This window comes from Rhinatrema bivittatum, chromosome 1, assembly GCF_901001135.1.
Source record: "Rhinatrema bivittatum chromosome 1, aRhiBiv1.1, whole genome shotgun sequence".
In the NCBI taxonomy this organism is placed as follows: Eukaryota; Metazoa; Chordata; class Amphibia; order Gymnophiona; family Rhinatrematidae; genus Rhinatrema; species Rhinatrema bivittatum.
In genome coordinates this window covers 297,558,420-297,572,824 of record NC_042615.1, presented here as the reverse complement: position 1 = coordinate 297,572,824, position 14,405 = coordinate 297,558,420, and the positions used below count along the sequence as shown (strand labels likewise).

At 40.6% G+C, this 14,405-nt stretch overlaps 1 protein-coding gene across 6 annotated transcripts in view; it reads left to right on the top strand.

Moving 5' to 3' along the window:
• SGMS2 (sphingomyelin synthase 2) overlaps window positions 1–14,405 on the top strand; it is a 281,894-nt gene that overhangs the window by 135,841 nt on the left and 131,648 nt on the right. Inside the window, exon 2 of one of the 6 annotated variants that reach the window (XM_029596770.1) lies at window positions 4,216–4,290. The exons of the other annotated variants lie outside the window; for them this stretch is intronic. The gene's annotated coding sequence lies outside the window, so the exon portion shown is untranslated. The remainder of the gene's footprint in view (window positions 1–4,215; window positions 4,291–14,405) is intronic. 6 annotated transcript variants of the gene reach the window in all.

The window sequence follows — 14,405 nt, the reverse complement described above, 5'->3', positions numbered from 1 at the left end:
TGTATTAAAATAAATAAAAACTTGTATTAAAATAAATTACTCTTGTATTAAGAGTAAAACTTCGGTTAGTGTAAAGTAGATAAAAGGGTTGTTATCTGTTGTAGATGCAAAAATATGATGTATTGGAATCAGCGTTTCATACAGCTATTGAGCGCATGAGGAACAGCGATGTGTATGGAGGTAGCGCCATAGAGTAAGAAGTTGAGTTTAAAAACGCTGCAGTTTGACGTTGACGGTATTGAATATAAACAGTGGAAATTGGCAGGTTAGTAGATACATAAGAATGAACTTACATAAATTTATGTGGTATTTGGTGGTGGATTATATTGCTTTTTGGCTATACTGTTTTTTGATTTAATTGGTAGGTTCTGATTAACAGAAGAAATTAAGAATAATAGTGGTAAGGAATTATACAGATGGATATATAGGTAAGCGGGTTTGCTGGGATTTTAAGGATGGTGACTGGATAAATAATTTATTTTAATACAATATATTTTATTTGGTGATTTCATGGTTAATTATAATAACATTCATATATTTATATATTTAGGTGATGGTTTTAGTAACGATAGCACATGCAACAATCATCCTATACAGTGTATACAGAAGTTCCCGTTTTTCAAAAGAAATTATAGAGTTGGTAATGGTCCCCTGAGGAAACCACCTCGGTGAAACGAAGGCTTGTCGTCGGGAATGTTACAACAATAAAGAGGAAATGTATGAATAAATAAAGAACATGAAAGGGAACTAAGAGGATGATAAGCTGATAATTGTCTGTTTAATAAAAACTGATAAATGTGTTATGAAAGAAATTGTTTTGCAGCTATTGTGACTGTAATATCATTTTGATAAACGGTATATGGATGTATTTCAATACATTAGTATAGGTGAACTGTTGTATTAGAATCAGGTGCAATATTTGTTTAATGATTGAGCATGTGTGTATGTGGTGTGAATGAGGGGTGATATTTTAAAGTGTATTATTTAAATAATGAAATTGTATTTAAGGATTAAAAACAATAAACGAGATAAATAATACACAGGTATTTAGATATTATTTATTCGATAGAATTATACCTGTGGGTTACCCATTTGATATTATATAAATATAGATCCTCACAATAACAATAAAACATTGTAGAAATATTATAAAAACAGACTTTCTACCTCAAACTGGTGTTGACGTTGTCGCAATATTGTACAAAAGTTCAAACAAGGATGAGGAAAGAACCTCCACCAAATCGAATGTCACAGATCCATGCACCAATTGAAATGAAGTTACAGCATTCCACCACACCGAAGGTAGAGCTAGTTAGCCAATCAAATGATACTCACATCATCTATCCAACATATCAGAAAAAAAGTATAAACCCATGCAGCACTCAACAAGCACCCCAGTCTATTTCTTTATTCAACCCATTTGGGTGTACCATGTTCAAACTGTCTACCCAATGCTGTTCTTTGCTTATAAGTAACGTGTCTATATCACCCCCTCACCTCTACCAATAGATGGTTTCTTTCATACAGCAAACTTGAAATGTTCAAATGAACGGGAAACAGGCAAACAATGCTGTACTAGAGGTGTTTTTATTTTTTGATGGACGATGGCATTTCAATATTCGCTTCGTTTTGCCAATATACAGCAAACTACATGTGTATCACAAAATAAAGACCACTCCTGAAGAGGCGTAGATAGTCTAAGGCCTCAAAATGTAAGATGCTAAAGATTGAAATGGCAAAACACCATCAAATGATTGTGCACATACCGAACATAGCCCACATGGATAATGACCCCCACATTACTGAAGAATTTACAAACTATTCTGACTGGACTACTTTGCCTTTAATATTTAACCCTCGAGTAAAAGCAAATATAGGGGGTTCCTCAAAAACATTTCATGAACTTGTGTGTAAAGACCTGAATGAATTATCTTTTTCTCAAATATATTGTTTTAACAATTTTTTGATGGATGAACTCTTCCTTTAGAGATCTACAACAAGATGATACCATTATAGTGATCAATACTGCCAATAAAGGTGGAGTAGTGGTGGTGCTTGACAGCAAATCCTATAGCCAGAAGGTTCTCTGTCAACTTGCAGATGTTAGATTTTATCTACCACTGGCAGAAAACCTGACAGCTTCAGTTAAAGCTTGTTTTGATGATAAATTGGAGTCAGCTTTTAATAGGTCATGGGTTACGTTGAGAGTACTATTTTTTCAAGGTGAAATTTCCAAGAACACCGATTCTCTGTGTTGCCAAAAATCCGCAAAACACTTCATAACCCACCAGGAAGACTAATTATTTCAGCATGGGCCATCTATTGGAAATGGTGTCCTTGTTTATTAATGTTTATGTAGTTATGTTCCTGCATTACCCTTGTGTATTAGGGATTCAAGGGTCTTCATTGATCTTTTACAATAATATCAAGGTCCTTTTGACTTTCTAAATATTGGTTTCCCTATATACTAATGTGCTTCAGGATGTGGCTTTGATTGAGTTCGAGAGCATGTTACAATAGAGGGATTTTTGTGACAGAATATCATCATCTTTCATTTGTGAGTTAACTACTTTTGCCCTTTGAGAACAATTTTTTTTCATGTTTGATTGTACTTACTATAGGCAAATTAAAGGGGTAGCTGTGAGAGCCACTATGGCTTCCAATGTTGCTAACCTGTATATGGATAGTTTTGAAGGGAACTGGCTTTCTGGTTACCCATTTCAGCCTTCTATAAAATTTTGCTGTCGTTATATAGACAACATCTTCATGTTGTGGAGTGGTAGCTGTGAGTCTTTTGAAGTGTTTTTTGGTTGGTTAAATACCCATGATCTGAACCTTCAATTCACATTTTCTTTCAGTGATTTGGAATTACCCATTTTGGATATTAAGGTGGCTATAAAAATTGAGTTTTGAGTTTGCTATTTTCAAAAAACCAACTGATTGCAATATGCTCTTGAAACATCATAGCTACCATCCTCAAAAGCTACATGACAGCTTAATGATTAGCCAGTTGCTTTGGTACCTTTGTTCAACTCTTGAGGAATTCAAAGTGTGTGCAGCCAACTTCTGGTCATGCGCTAACCTGAGCGGAGGCAGCTCTTTCGAGCTCCTGCTTTCTCTGATTTTTATTTTCAGTTATTCTGATGAGGTGACACCCGTTTTTGTACAGTGTCGTAAACCAAAGATCAGGGCAGCCTATCTATACCATCTGTGCGGGCTGAGGTGACTCACAAAAAGAAAAAACGATCCCTGATTATACTGGCAGAGTGCGTGTCACAAGATGGGGAGTCGGCCTCGTAGGAGAGCGAGGCGCAGGAAGTAGAAGTTGGTGACAATGCTCCATATATCATTCACTTAATGGAGCGCTTTGCCAAAAAAAATTACATAGAAACTTGATGCGCAACTCAGCATCATTGTAGAAAAAGTGGCAACTATTGTTCAAACAGTTCGAGAGTGCGCGGAGAAGCTTGAAAAAGTGAAAACTATATTGTGGATGCTGAGATGGCCCTCACTATGACCGGCACCAAGATTGATCGTTTTGGAATGTCTTACTAATGCTCTATCCGACAAGATCGACCTCAAAAATAGGTCTCATTGATGTAACATATGTATAATTGGATTACCAGAAAAAAATGAAGGGAATCATGCGGTTCAGTTTTTTTCAAAATGGCTGCCAGACATCTTGGCTTTGACTGCCCTAAGGAATATGTGAAGTTGAACAGGTCCCTGTATATGGAATGGTATTGGTTTGATGGGTGTGTAGTGTTGAGTAATGTGTGACATCATTCTTTAAAGGTCTTGACGTTCTTTACATTGTTGGGATAATGGTATAAATGGGGTAGGACGCTGCGAGTGCACAGCCGCAGCGTCCTTGGATGAATACGATAGCTGTTTTGCTTTAACAACAATGATAAGAGCTGGGTAAGTTTGCAAGTATTTCGGATAGGGTTTGTAATTTGATTCAGCTGATAATGAGTGGGTAAGGTTAGTGAACCATTATTTAGGTTGGACTATTATTATATTTTGGGGTTTTTTTATGTCTTGATAGCGGCATGAGGAAGGAGATGTTTAAGCCATTAAATGCTGTTTTGCTGAGAAAATACTGAAATGCAATTGGAAAATGTGCCGGGTAAGTGAGATTGACGATAGTAAGGGAATATGTGATATGTGCCGGGTTGATGTGGTATTTACTTTATAGTATGTTTTTCTTTATAGTTTTTGTGCTGAGGATTGTATTGACCAGACGGTTTTGAGTGCGGGTGGTGAGAAGGGTTGAAATTGACTTTTCAGGTAAGGAGTTTGGCTAATATATCCGTTGTTATTTGTTTGTTTTATATTATGTGACCAGGAGAATTGAATTTATGTAATGGTTGAGGAAATTATTTTTCAACTTAATAAAAACGATGTTGGATTTATTCAAGGTTTTATAATAGTTTTTTTCATCATTTTTTTTTGTTTGATGGAAGATTTTATAGATGAGAAGATTTGAAATGTATGGCTCCCTGTTATTTTAGTGGTGATCCATTGTGAAATGATTGTTATATCCCCTGATGAAACCTTGGGTGAAACAAGAGTCTCTTGTCGGGAAGAGGAACGTGTTGTGAGGAAATGATACACAAGTGGAATAGAAGACATGAAAGAATCATACCACCTAACTGAATGTATAAAAAAAATACTTGTATATTTGGGGGAGTGTCTAACCAATTGTTTTGACATTTTTGATATACTGTTTGCATATGTATTTGAAATATACATGTGATATGTAATGTACTGTATTGGGTATGAATGTGGAGAGTGAATGAGATTTATATTGATAATGTATATTGTTTTGTATAGGATTGTTATTTAAATACTTTAAAATGATTTTTGATAAAATATGTTAAAAAAAAATCTTTATAAAATGGTACACACACTGGGCCGGATTTTAAAACCTACGTGTGCGGGGTACATTTGTGGGCACTACCCAGCGCGCACAAATGTATCCTCGATTTTATAACATGCGCGCACAGCCGCACGCATGTTATAAAATCCAGAGTCGGCTTGCGCAAGGGGGTGCACACTTCTGCAACTTGCGCGCGCCGAGCCCTCGGGGAGATCAGCTGGCTTTCCCCGTTTCCCCCCCTCCCCCACACACCTTCCCCTCCCTTCCCCTACTTGTCCTGCCCCCCAGCCCAAAAACTGCCCCCGTACCTTTGTTGTTGAAGTTACGCCTGTGAGTACCATTTGATTGGCTAGCTAGCTCTACCTTCGGTGTGGTGGAATGTTGTAACTTTGTTTGGGTTTTTTGTGGTGTCATCTTTTTAGAATTTGTAACCCTTGAAGCAAGCTGTTGCACTCGGGGGGTGAACCCCTGTCCTGTGGCAGTACAGGGACTCGCCACAGGGGGCAGAGCACGAAAGGAGACAGATGCAGAGTAGGTCTTCACCGCTGGAAGCCCGAGGTCATCTCGGGAGGAGCCCGTATGGACCCGGGCCGCTGGGGCTTAGGTGGGCCTCTCAGGGTCTCCTGGGAGAGTCAGAGTCCGGCATGGCCACAGACACTGGAAGAGCGCTATTGGGTTCAAAGCTGGAGACAGTTTGGAAGAGAGAGAACCAGACTAGAGTTGGTGAGGACAAGGCTAGGGACAGAGCCAGAATCAAGCAAGGTCAGGTGAGCAAGGTCAAAGTCCAAGAATCAGTCCAAGGAGTGGTCAACGAAGTAAGGGTCAAGATCCAGAGGTCAGGCAAGGTCGAAGACAGGCTGAGGTCTTTGGGAGGCGGCAGGCAGGCAGGTCAGGAACAAGCTGAGGTCTTTACTAGAAAGTCAGTCCGAGGTAAGACCAGGGAGACGAACAATGAAGGCAGGAACAAGCAGGCAAGGAGCAGGAACAGAACTGGAACAGAAGGATCCTGGAATGAGACTAGGAACAAGCATGCAGGAACACGAACAAGGGCAATCTCAGGAACAAACCGACCCAATTGCCAAGGCAAGGAAGTGAGGCCAGGAACTTCCTTTTAACAAGAATTCAATCAGGGTGTGCCGCGAAACTAGGCCCCGCCCTGGAACCTACATCAGGGCGGCTGGTCCGCAAGTGCGTAGGGGTGTGGCTAGCTGCTGAGACGCCGAGGCCTGGCGTGAGGCTTGGCGCGTGACTGAAGGCCCGGCGACCGCCGCCGCAGGACACCGGGGCCTAGCTGGACTTGCAAGGGCCACAAGGGAGACAGGACCGGGACCCGCTGTGAGACCTCAAAGGTGAGCGGTCCTGTGCGCGGGACAACCGCGGGCGGGGCACGTAACATAAGCAATAGTGGGTCGCCAAAACACTGGCCTTTTGCTGGGGTCTACACACTTATGCACATGGTTCTATATAGTTTTGTCTACTGTACATTTTGTCCTTCCACATAACATAACAGTGGTTATGTACCATTCACAGAACAAACAAGATAAAATCCTTTTTGGTGATTTAAAAATAAAATTTGGGGGGGGGGGGTCATTATTAAAGAGACTTTATTAGTTTGGTAAATAACCAATCCTTAACCAGTAAACGATTGAGTAATAGCGCTGCCTTCTGATACTGCTTGGGGTCCATTGCAAGGCGAGAGGCAGTGGATTAGACCTTTTGCACATTTTCTTCTGATACTTTGTTCAGCTAATTAATGAAGATATTTGGTTAAAATATTTAGACACTTTATTTGTGTAGTTCCTCTCTGGTTTTTTTTTTTTTGCTCTTCTATATGTATATATATACATATATGTATTTAGATGACCACATCTGCTTAAAGCTAGTGATATGAGGAGACACCAGAGCCTCCTGCCGTGATATAGGCACGTTAGCTAATTTTAAAAAATCCAGTGGAATGCTGCCCCATTATGATGGGTTCATCTGTGTGTGTCTCTTTTGGTCATGGGTCCTCTGCACTGCCTGTTCCATGGAGGTTGGCATGCCACACATTATTGTTAATGTAGGTGTTGCCTTAGGCTTGAAAAGGCTGAGAAACACTAGGTTAAAGTTATATACTTTGGTGAAGTCCTTAAAAGGCTCATGTTGAAGAAATGTTTTTCAAGTAAGCAGCAGGAGAGATGGGATGAGGGAAGATCTATAATGAAAAAGCTGTAATCTGCAATGTCAGAATGAACTTTAGTTAAAGCTCTGCCATTAGACCATGTATTTTCACTGATGAAATGAAGGCAGGTCCTCATTTTGAATTACTGTATCTTAACTTTTTTGCCAGAAGGTTTTATAGCAGTAAATACCTATGGGGGAAAACCTTTTTATAAATCAAGCTTTACATTTTAGGGTGACCAACTTTCAGATGCAGTTTTGAGTGATTATTTGGAGCAAGTGAGGAAAATGAGGGATATTTCATCAAAAAACATAGCCTCCCTGCCACTCAGAGAGTTGAACTAAGAAACAAAAGTACTCAATAATCTTGTGCTCAGACCAATAACAAAGAAACAAACAGGATAAGAGACAATAATAATTTGAAAAGCGCAAAACATTTAAACTATGTTTAATATATTTCTCTCTAATAAGGGTGTCAGCAAGCTGGGAGGCCAGTGTAACTTGAACAGATTGCTCTTTTATTAATAAAACAGCAGAAAAAGGAGCCATTTTTTTAAATTAAAATGAAAGACTCCCCTTTCAAAAGCTCAGTTTTGCCACAACACTCAAAATTAAAACGTTAAAAAATGGCTTTGCTTCTACAAAGTGATTTCACAGTTCTCTGCCAATATGTTTTGGATACAGATTGAGATTGCCTTAGTCATCCTTTCAGAATCTTATTCTGAAGAGCAAGATGTTTCTTGGCACACTTCTGCACATAACTCATTCTTTCTAACAAGAAAGCTATGTTTTCAAGGGAGTTCCCTCAGTGAAGGTCAATTAGTAAATCCTTCTAGTCTGTCCTTATATCTGAGGCTTTCAGAAAAAAAGGTTTATATGGTATGTATCTGGCAATATAATTGTGGTAAAACCTATTTGCTATGATGCGGGTGAAATGAATACAGCTGGTAACTGCTAGTTGTGAACAGAATACGGTACATATTCGTACCTAGGCATCTCTCTGCAATGTCAGATTCAGCAGTAACTTGCATAGCTTCTAAAATGTATGTATTCACAACCTTAACCATCCCACCCTAGCCTAACTCTGTCTTTCAGTTGGTTGCTTAAGGAAAGGCATTAGTGGACAGTTTCTTTTCAGAATCTGGCAATTTCTTCCTCTTGTTCTATGCTTTTAGGTCAGTCAGAACCAGAGACATTATCTGGCAGCAGGAGCCTTAACTTAGTTTATTCCCATCATTTCAGTGACGGTCCTCAGCTGGGGGCCATACCCCAGGGCTCCTTTGGATCCCTACAATCCTGGGCCCCCAAGTCCGGCCACTGGGTGTCACCACTGTCCTACGACCATGATGATAACTGACCCTTCAGCAGGGGATGCGAGTACTGCCTCTGCAGCATCCCCACTGCCGGTCGACCTGGGGAACAGAAGAAGTAAACCAGAAACCAAACCCATTTCCTTCCAGGCTACCCTTATGGACTGTCTTTTTCCAATACTGCTGTTTCAGTCACTCTCCTTGGTAGTTTTAAGTAAAAATTTCTTCAGAAAGCAGTGTGTGTGTGTGTGTGTGTGAAATTAGGAAACAGATTTTAAACGCAAGCTCAAATACAAAACATTTTAAACTGAATACTCACCAACAAAAAAAAAAAAAATGTAATCATAAATTCATTACATTTGGCTGAAGTGTTGGGTACAGAAAGTATATCTAAAAATTCTTGTTAATATAAATAAGATGTATTATTTGCCATGAGTTGCATGCTGTGAAAGGAACCAGAGAGCTTTGGAGGAAGGCCAACTGTACTTTGACTGTTTGAAGCTCACCCAATTCTTGTGACAACACAGGAAAGAGAAGTGACTTGGTCTACTCTTCTAGCTATGTTTATACTAGAGCCAGATACTTTGAAGTCTATTTTCCAGCATAAAGATGATTTATTTATGGTTCAAGGGTACTAGTGTTCCCAGTTTTGGAAGGTCACTCAGATAAGGAGGAAAATTATTTCTGGTTCAAAGACAGGAGGTTATTTCCTTAGGGGTTTAAATGTTTGCATTAAAATTTTCCTGCAAGTGCCCAATCAGATATCATGAAATAGCTTTGTGTTCTTGGACCCTGATCAGTTAGAGACAATTTTCAAAGATCTGCTAAGCAGTTAAGAGAAATGGCTAATTTTAGCCAGTTATCTCTAAGTGAATATTCAGCTGAACCAAATCTTTTAGGATTTCAGCTGAACATTTGCCTAAATTTGACTGGCTAGATTCAGTACAGCTGAGATCCCTGGCTAAACTTAAGACTGTCCCATAGCAGTACCCCAATCTTCCTCTCCATCTTCTTTTCACTTTTTTTTTTTAATGAGTGTTCCAAGGTGGTACACTGATCCCACTCTTCCCAATCCCATTAAAATCAAGTGGCCCAGATATACCACCCTGTTCCTTTGACCCCCCCTCCGCAGAATCCCCAACAAGCCTTGAAACCCTTCCCCTACAGGGTCTTACACCCCCCCCCCCCTCCTTTGGCTGAATACTAAGAGCTGGGTGCACTGATAGCTATCAGTACTCTGGTATTCATTTTATTCACTGCCTTTTTATTGAAAGAACTGATCCTTGTTCAAAACTGAAGCCCCTTTAGCAATCGTAGTAAATAAATGAATAATTAAGTGCCAGTAGCTTTCAACGCTCCTCCCACTTAGTATTCATCCGAAGGGGAAGAGGTAAGACCTTGCATTGTCCTGCTCAGGGAGGATTTGTGAGGCTTGTGGAGTGAGGGGAATTGGGAAAGGTAGGGTGAGAAATCTGGGACACTTAAAAGTGAATTTTCAAAACGTTATGCATGTAAAGGTTAGCATATGTGTGTGTAAGTAACCCCTGCATGCATATTTTATAAAAGTCCAAAATACAGATGTATTTTCATTTTTGCGTGCACATATACGTGCATTAAAAAAAGGGACAGTTTGGGGGTGTTCCTGGGTGGGGCCAACAGTTATGTGCATCAGTTCCTATTTTAAAAGGTCTTACACATTACATTTGTGTGCATATTTTTACACCTATTTATCTGGCGGAAGTTTTATTAAACATGTTTTTTGTGTAGTACTGACTGGATGGGAGGTCTGGGTGAACTGGAGGAGGTCAAGCTGAAGAACCAGGATGGCTTGATAACCTGGACTGGACAAACTGGTGGACTAATTGGTTAAACTGGTAATTTCACTCACACAGATATTTTAAAATGTACTGATTTATGTGTGTAAATCCCAACTTACGCGAATAAGTTTTTTTTTTTTACATGCTTAAAATATGTGCGCATATATTTTTAAAATAACTAAAATATGCATGTTCTGTGCATTGAAATATATGGTTTCAATACGCATGCATGTTGTAGGGTAAACACGCGTAGATTATGTGCATATGTAATACAGGCATGTTATAAAATACCATGGTAAAACTATATGTGGCCACATACACACATATAAACCGGCACACACAGTTGTTTGAAAGTTATCCTCTTAGGTTTTTAGGTGATCGGAGGGGGAAGAATTAAGATAGCCCCCCCATGGGACAGTTCTTTAAAAAAAAAAAAAAAAAAGGAAAGGGAATGAGGTAGGGTTCGGGGGTGCCACTGGTAGACAGTGATTTAAAAAATGAGGGGAAAATGTGATAAATTTTGGAAGTTTGTAAACTAGTGTTGCTTGTGCTGACTATAACCTAAGACATGCAACAGACACCAGTAAGTGGGCCCGATCCTTAGTCTCCTTATAAAGGATGCCCTTAAATGGGCCACACCACTTCTGGAACACAATAATACAATACTTGATAATCTGAAACAGTTCTTGGAAACCATGCCGAAAGCATTTGGGGAGACCCAGCTAAGTCCAGTTAGTGAGACTAGTTGATGGAATTGAAGTAGGGCAGGTTATTATGGAATACACAGCTGAGTTCCAGTGATGGGCTGCAGATGTTTCTAAAATGTCTGCCCTATGTGCTTGCATTTCAAAAGGAGAGCTAATGGATCAAATCAAAAATAAAGTAGCCTGAATCAACTCCCCCCCCCCCCTCCCCACAGAAATTTAGATACCTTCATTTATTTATGTACTCTGATAGATGCTTGTCAAAGCTTCAGACGAAGGGCTTGAGAATCTTATGAGAGTCAGCCAGAAAAGAGAAGCAGTGAAGTAAATGAGACCCTAGCTGAACCCATGGTAATCAACTTAGCTAGATGACTTGCCCATGAAGAAAAAGAGATATTGAAAGAAACAATAGTTCATCTATTGGGGCCTTGCGGGTCACTTATTGGCCATTTGTCCATCACAATCCAAGACATGCAGGTGAAAATGTTCAGTTTTAGTCATTGGAGAAGGCCAAGAAATGGAACCCTCTACATAGAATGCTCTTACTGGGAGACTTGCAGTGAAAAGATGATCACATCACCTCACCATCCAATGCAATAAGTATGGGAAGGCTACAGTGTCTCTCAAATTGCCATGATTGACTCAGATGTATCAATCAGTTTTATAGATGTCTTTGCCCAACACCAGATTCCATTATGTGATAAGGTTGCAATTCTGGTAGAGACGATTAATATATCAACACTGACAGCTAGATCGTATCCATAGACACTGACAAGGTCATCATGAGCTCCAATAACCAAGAAATAATCTGCTTCAATGTAATCGGGGCCCCACATTTCTTGTGACTTTTGTGGCTGAGCTACCATAATCTTGAGTATCAACTGGAAGGAAGGAAGAGTGGATTTCCCCTCTAGGGTTTGTCAAGAAAATTGCCTAGTACAACCAGACATTCACTCGGTTGTTTTTTCATAAGTGGAGAAATTGGCAATAAGTTGGCAAATAAGACAGCGAAGATTCCAGACAGGTATTAAGATTTTCAAGGACAAAGGTACAGCCGATGCCCTTCTCTTCGACCAGCACTACAACTGCCACACTGATTTCTTCCAAGAAATGCAGTCCAATTCAGGAGAATCTGCTTGCTTTCAGAGCCTGAACTAGTCACTATTCGGGCCGATACAGTACAGTGCACTCCGGAGCGCACTGTTAACTTGCCATTGAACGCGCATTTTCCCTTACCCCTTATTCAGTAAGGGGCGGAAAACGCGCGTCCAACCCGCCGAACCTAATAGCGCCCTTAACATGCAAATGCATGTTGATGGCCCTATTAGGTATTCCCACACGATTCAGTAAGTAAAATGTGCAGCCAAGCCGCACATTTTACTTTAAGAAATTAGCGCCTACCCAAAGGTAGGCGCTAATTTCTGCCGGCACCGGACAAGTGAACAGAAAAGCAGTAAAAACTTAAGATCATGGTGATATTAAGTCAGAGGTCCCGAAGGGTAAAAAAAGTAAAAAAAAAAAAAAAAAAAATTTCAAATGGGCCCTCAATTTTGCCGGTTTCCGAGCCTGAGGCTGTCAGCGGGCTCGAGAACCGACGACGGCAAAATTGAGCGTCGGCTGTCAAACCCGCTGACAGCCGCCGCTCCAGGCCAAAAGGAGGTGCTAGGGAAGCGCTAGTGTCCCCAGCGCCTCCTTTTGCCCGTTTCTACCGCTGGGCCTAATTTAAATACTGAATTGCGCGCACAGGCGAGTGGCCTGTGCGCGTGCAGGCATTCGCCCGCTCTCCCACGAACTTTACTGAATCGGCCCGTATGAGTATTTAAAGGAGAATTAAAGATTTAAGAAAGGCATTGATTAGACCAGTGGTTCTCAACTGGTTTGTCGCGACACACCACTGTGTCATCAAGAACACGCAGGTGTGTCGCCACACTTCCTGGTCCTCCGCTGAGCCAGCTGCTCCCCCTATCCAAGCGAAATAGATTCTCCGCCCAGGCTTTAAATGCTGATAGCCTGGGCAGAAAGCGGCAGGACAGCTGGAGTCAGCAGCACCGGCATGCTCTCTTCTTCCCACGCCCCGGAAGAGGAAGTGGTGAGCAGCAGGTGCGTGCACGGGAAAAAGAGATCATGCTAGTACGCTCAGCAATGGCCCAAAGAAAAGAAGAGAGGCACAGTCAGAAGAATGTGCAGCGTGGCTCAGAGTAAAATGACGAACAACATCAACCCTCACGGCCGATGGGACTCCTTTCTCCGTGAGGGCTGAAAATGAAGGAGGTTGCTGCTGCCTTTAGTGTTGGGAGGAGGCTGCTGCTGCTGCTAGTTCGGGGGGGGGGGGAGAGTGAGTGAATGAGCAAGCATGTGTATTTGAGATCCTGTGTGTGTGAGTGAGATAGCATGTATGTGAATGATTGAGAGCCTGTATATGTGAAAGAGAGTATGTGTGTGATTGACAGCCTGTATGTGAGAGATAACATGAATGGAAGTTTGTGATTGAAAACCTGTTTGTGTGAAAAAGTATATGTGTGTGTGTGAGAGATCATGTGTGTGTATGATTAAGAGCCTGTGTATATAAATAAGAGAGAGAGAGCATGTGTGTCTGTGTGTGATTGAGAGCTGATTTAGGTGAGGGAGCATGTGAGTATGTGATTGAGAGCCTGTGTGTAAATGAGAGAAAGAGAGAGAGCATGTTTGTAAGCATGTGAATGAGAGTCTGTGTGTGAGAGAAAAAGACAGCATATATGTGTGTGATTGAAAGCCTGTGTGTAAGCATGAAAAGAAAGACTGCATGTGTGTAAATGTGTAATTAAGAGCCTATATAAGAGAGAGAGAAGGCATGTGTATATGTGAGTGATTGAGAGCCAGTGTGAGAGAGACAGGAGAAAGTTGCAAGCAAACCATCCCTCCTCCTGCTAATTCAAAACAATCTCAGGACATCTGGATATCAAACTTTCCAAGTATGCAGAGCAAAAATGTTTTTGTATTCTTATTTTTCATTACTGGATCTTTGTGACTGCTATTTTGAAATATTTTATTGGTATCTAGAAATTTTTGATATGAGTTTTTAATTATTGGATATTCCATTCATCAGCTGTTTTGAAATAATCTGTTCTTTTTGTTAGTATGGTTTTTACTGCTGTTGCTTTTATATTTCTTGATTTGTTTTATAAGGACTGGTGATGTTTCTTTTTTTCCTTTATTGCACTGCATACAGAGACTCTGGCTTGCTGCGGTTTCCAATTCAGTTTTGTCTGCATGCTTCTAGTTATGCATTTTGGTCTCTTTATTCTTTGTTAGTTGAGGGTCAGCACATGTGATTTAGGCGAGGTTTTCTGCTGGCGTATAGTTTCTGTGTAGGGCTCTATAGCAGCCTGACTTAGTCGGTTTTCCTAATAGGAGATGTATTGGTGTCTTAAGGCCTGGTGTAATATTTTCAGTTTGCCTTTTCTTAGGTAAGGTGGTTACTGTTTAAGTGCTGGAAATTGGTGCTGTTTTGGTGTGGGATGTTTACTATTTATGCAATTTCTGTTCAGACAGA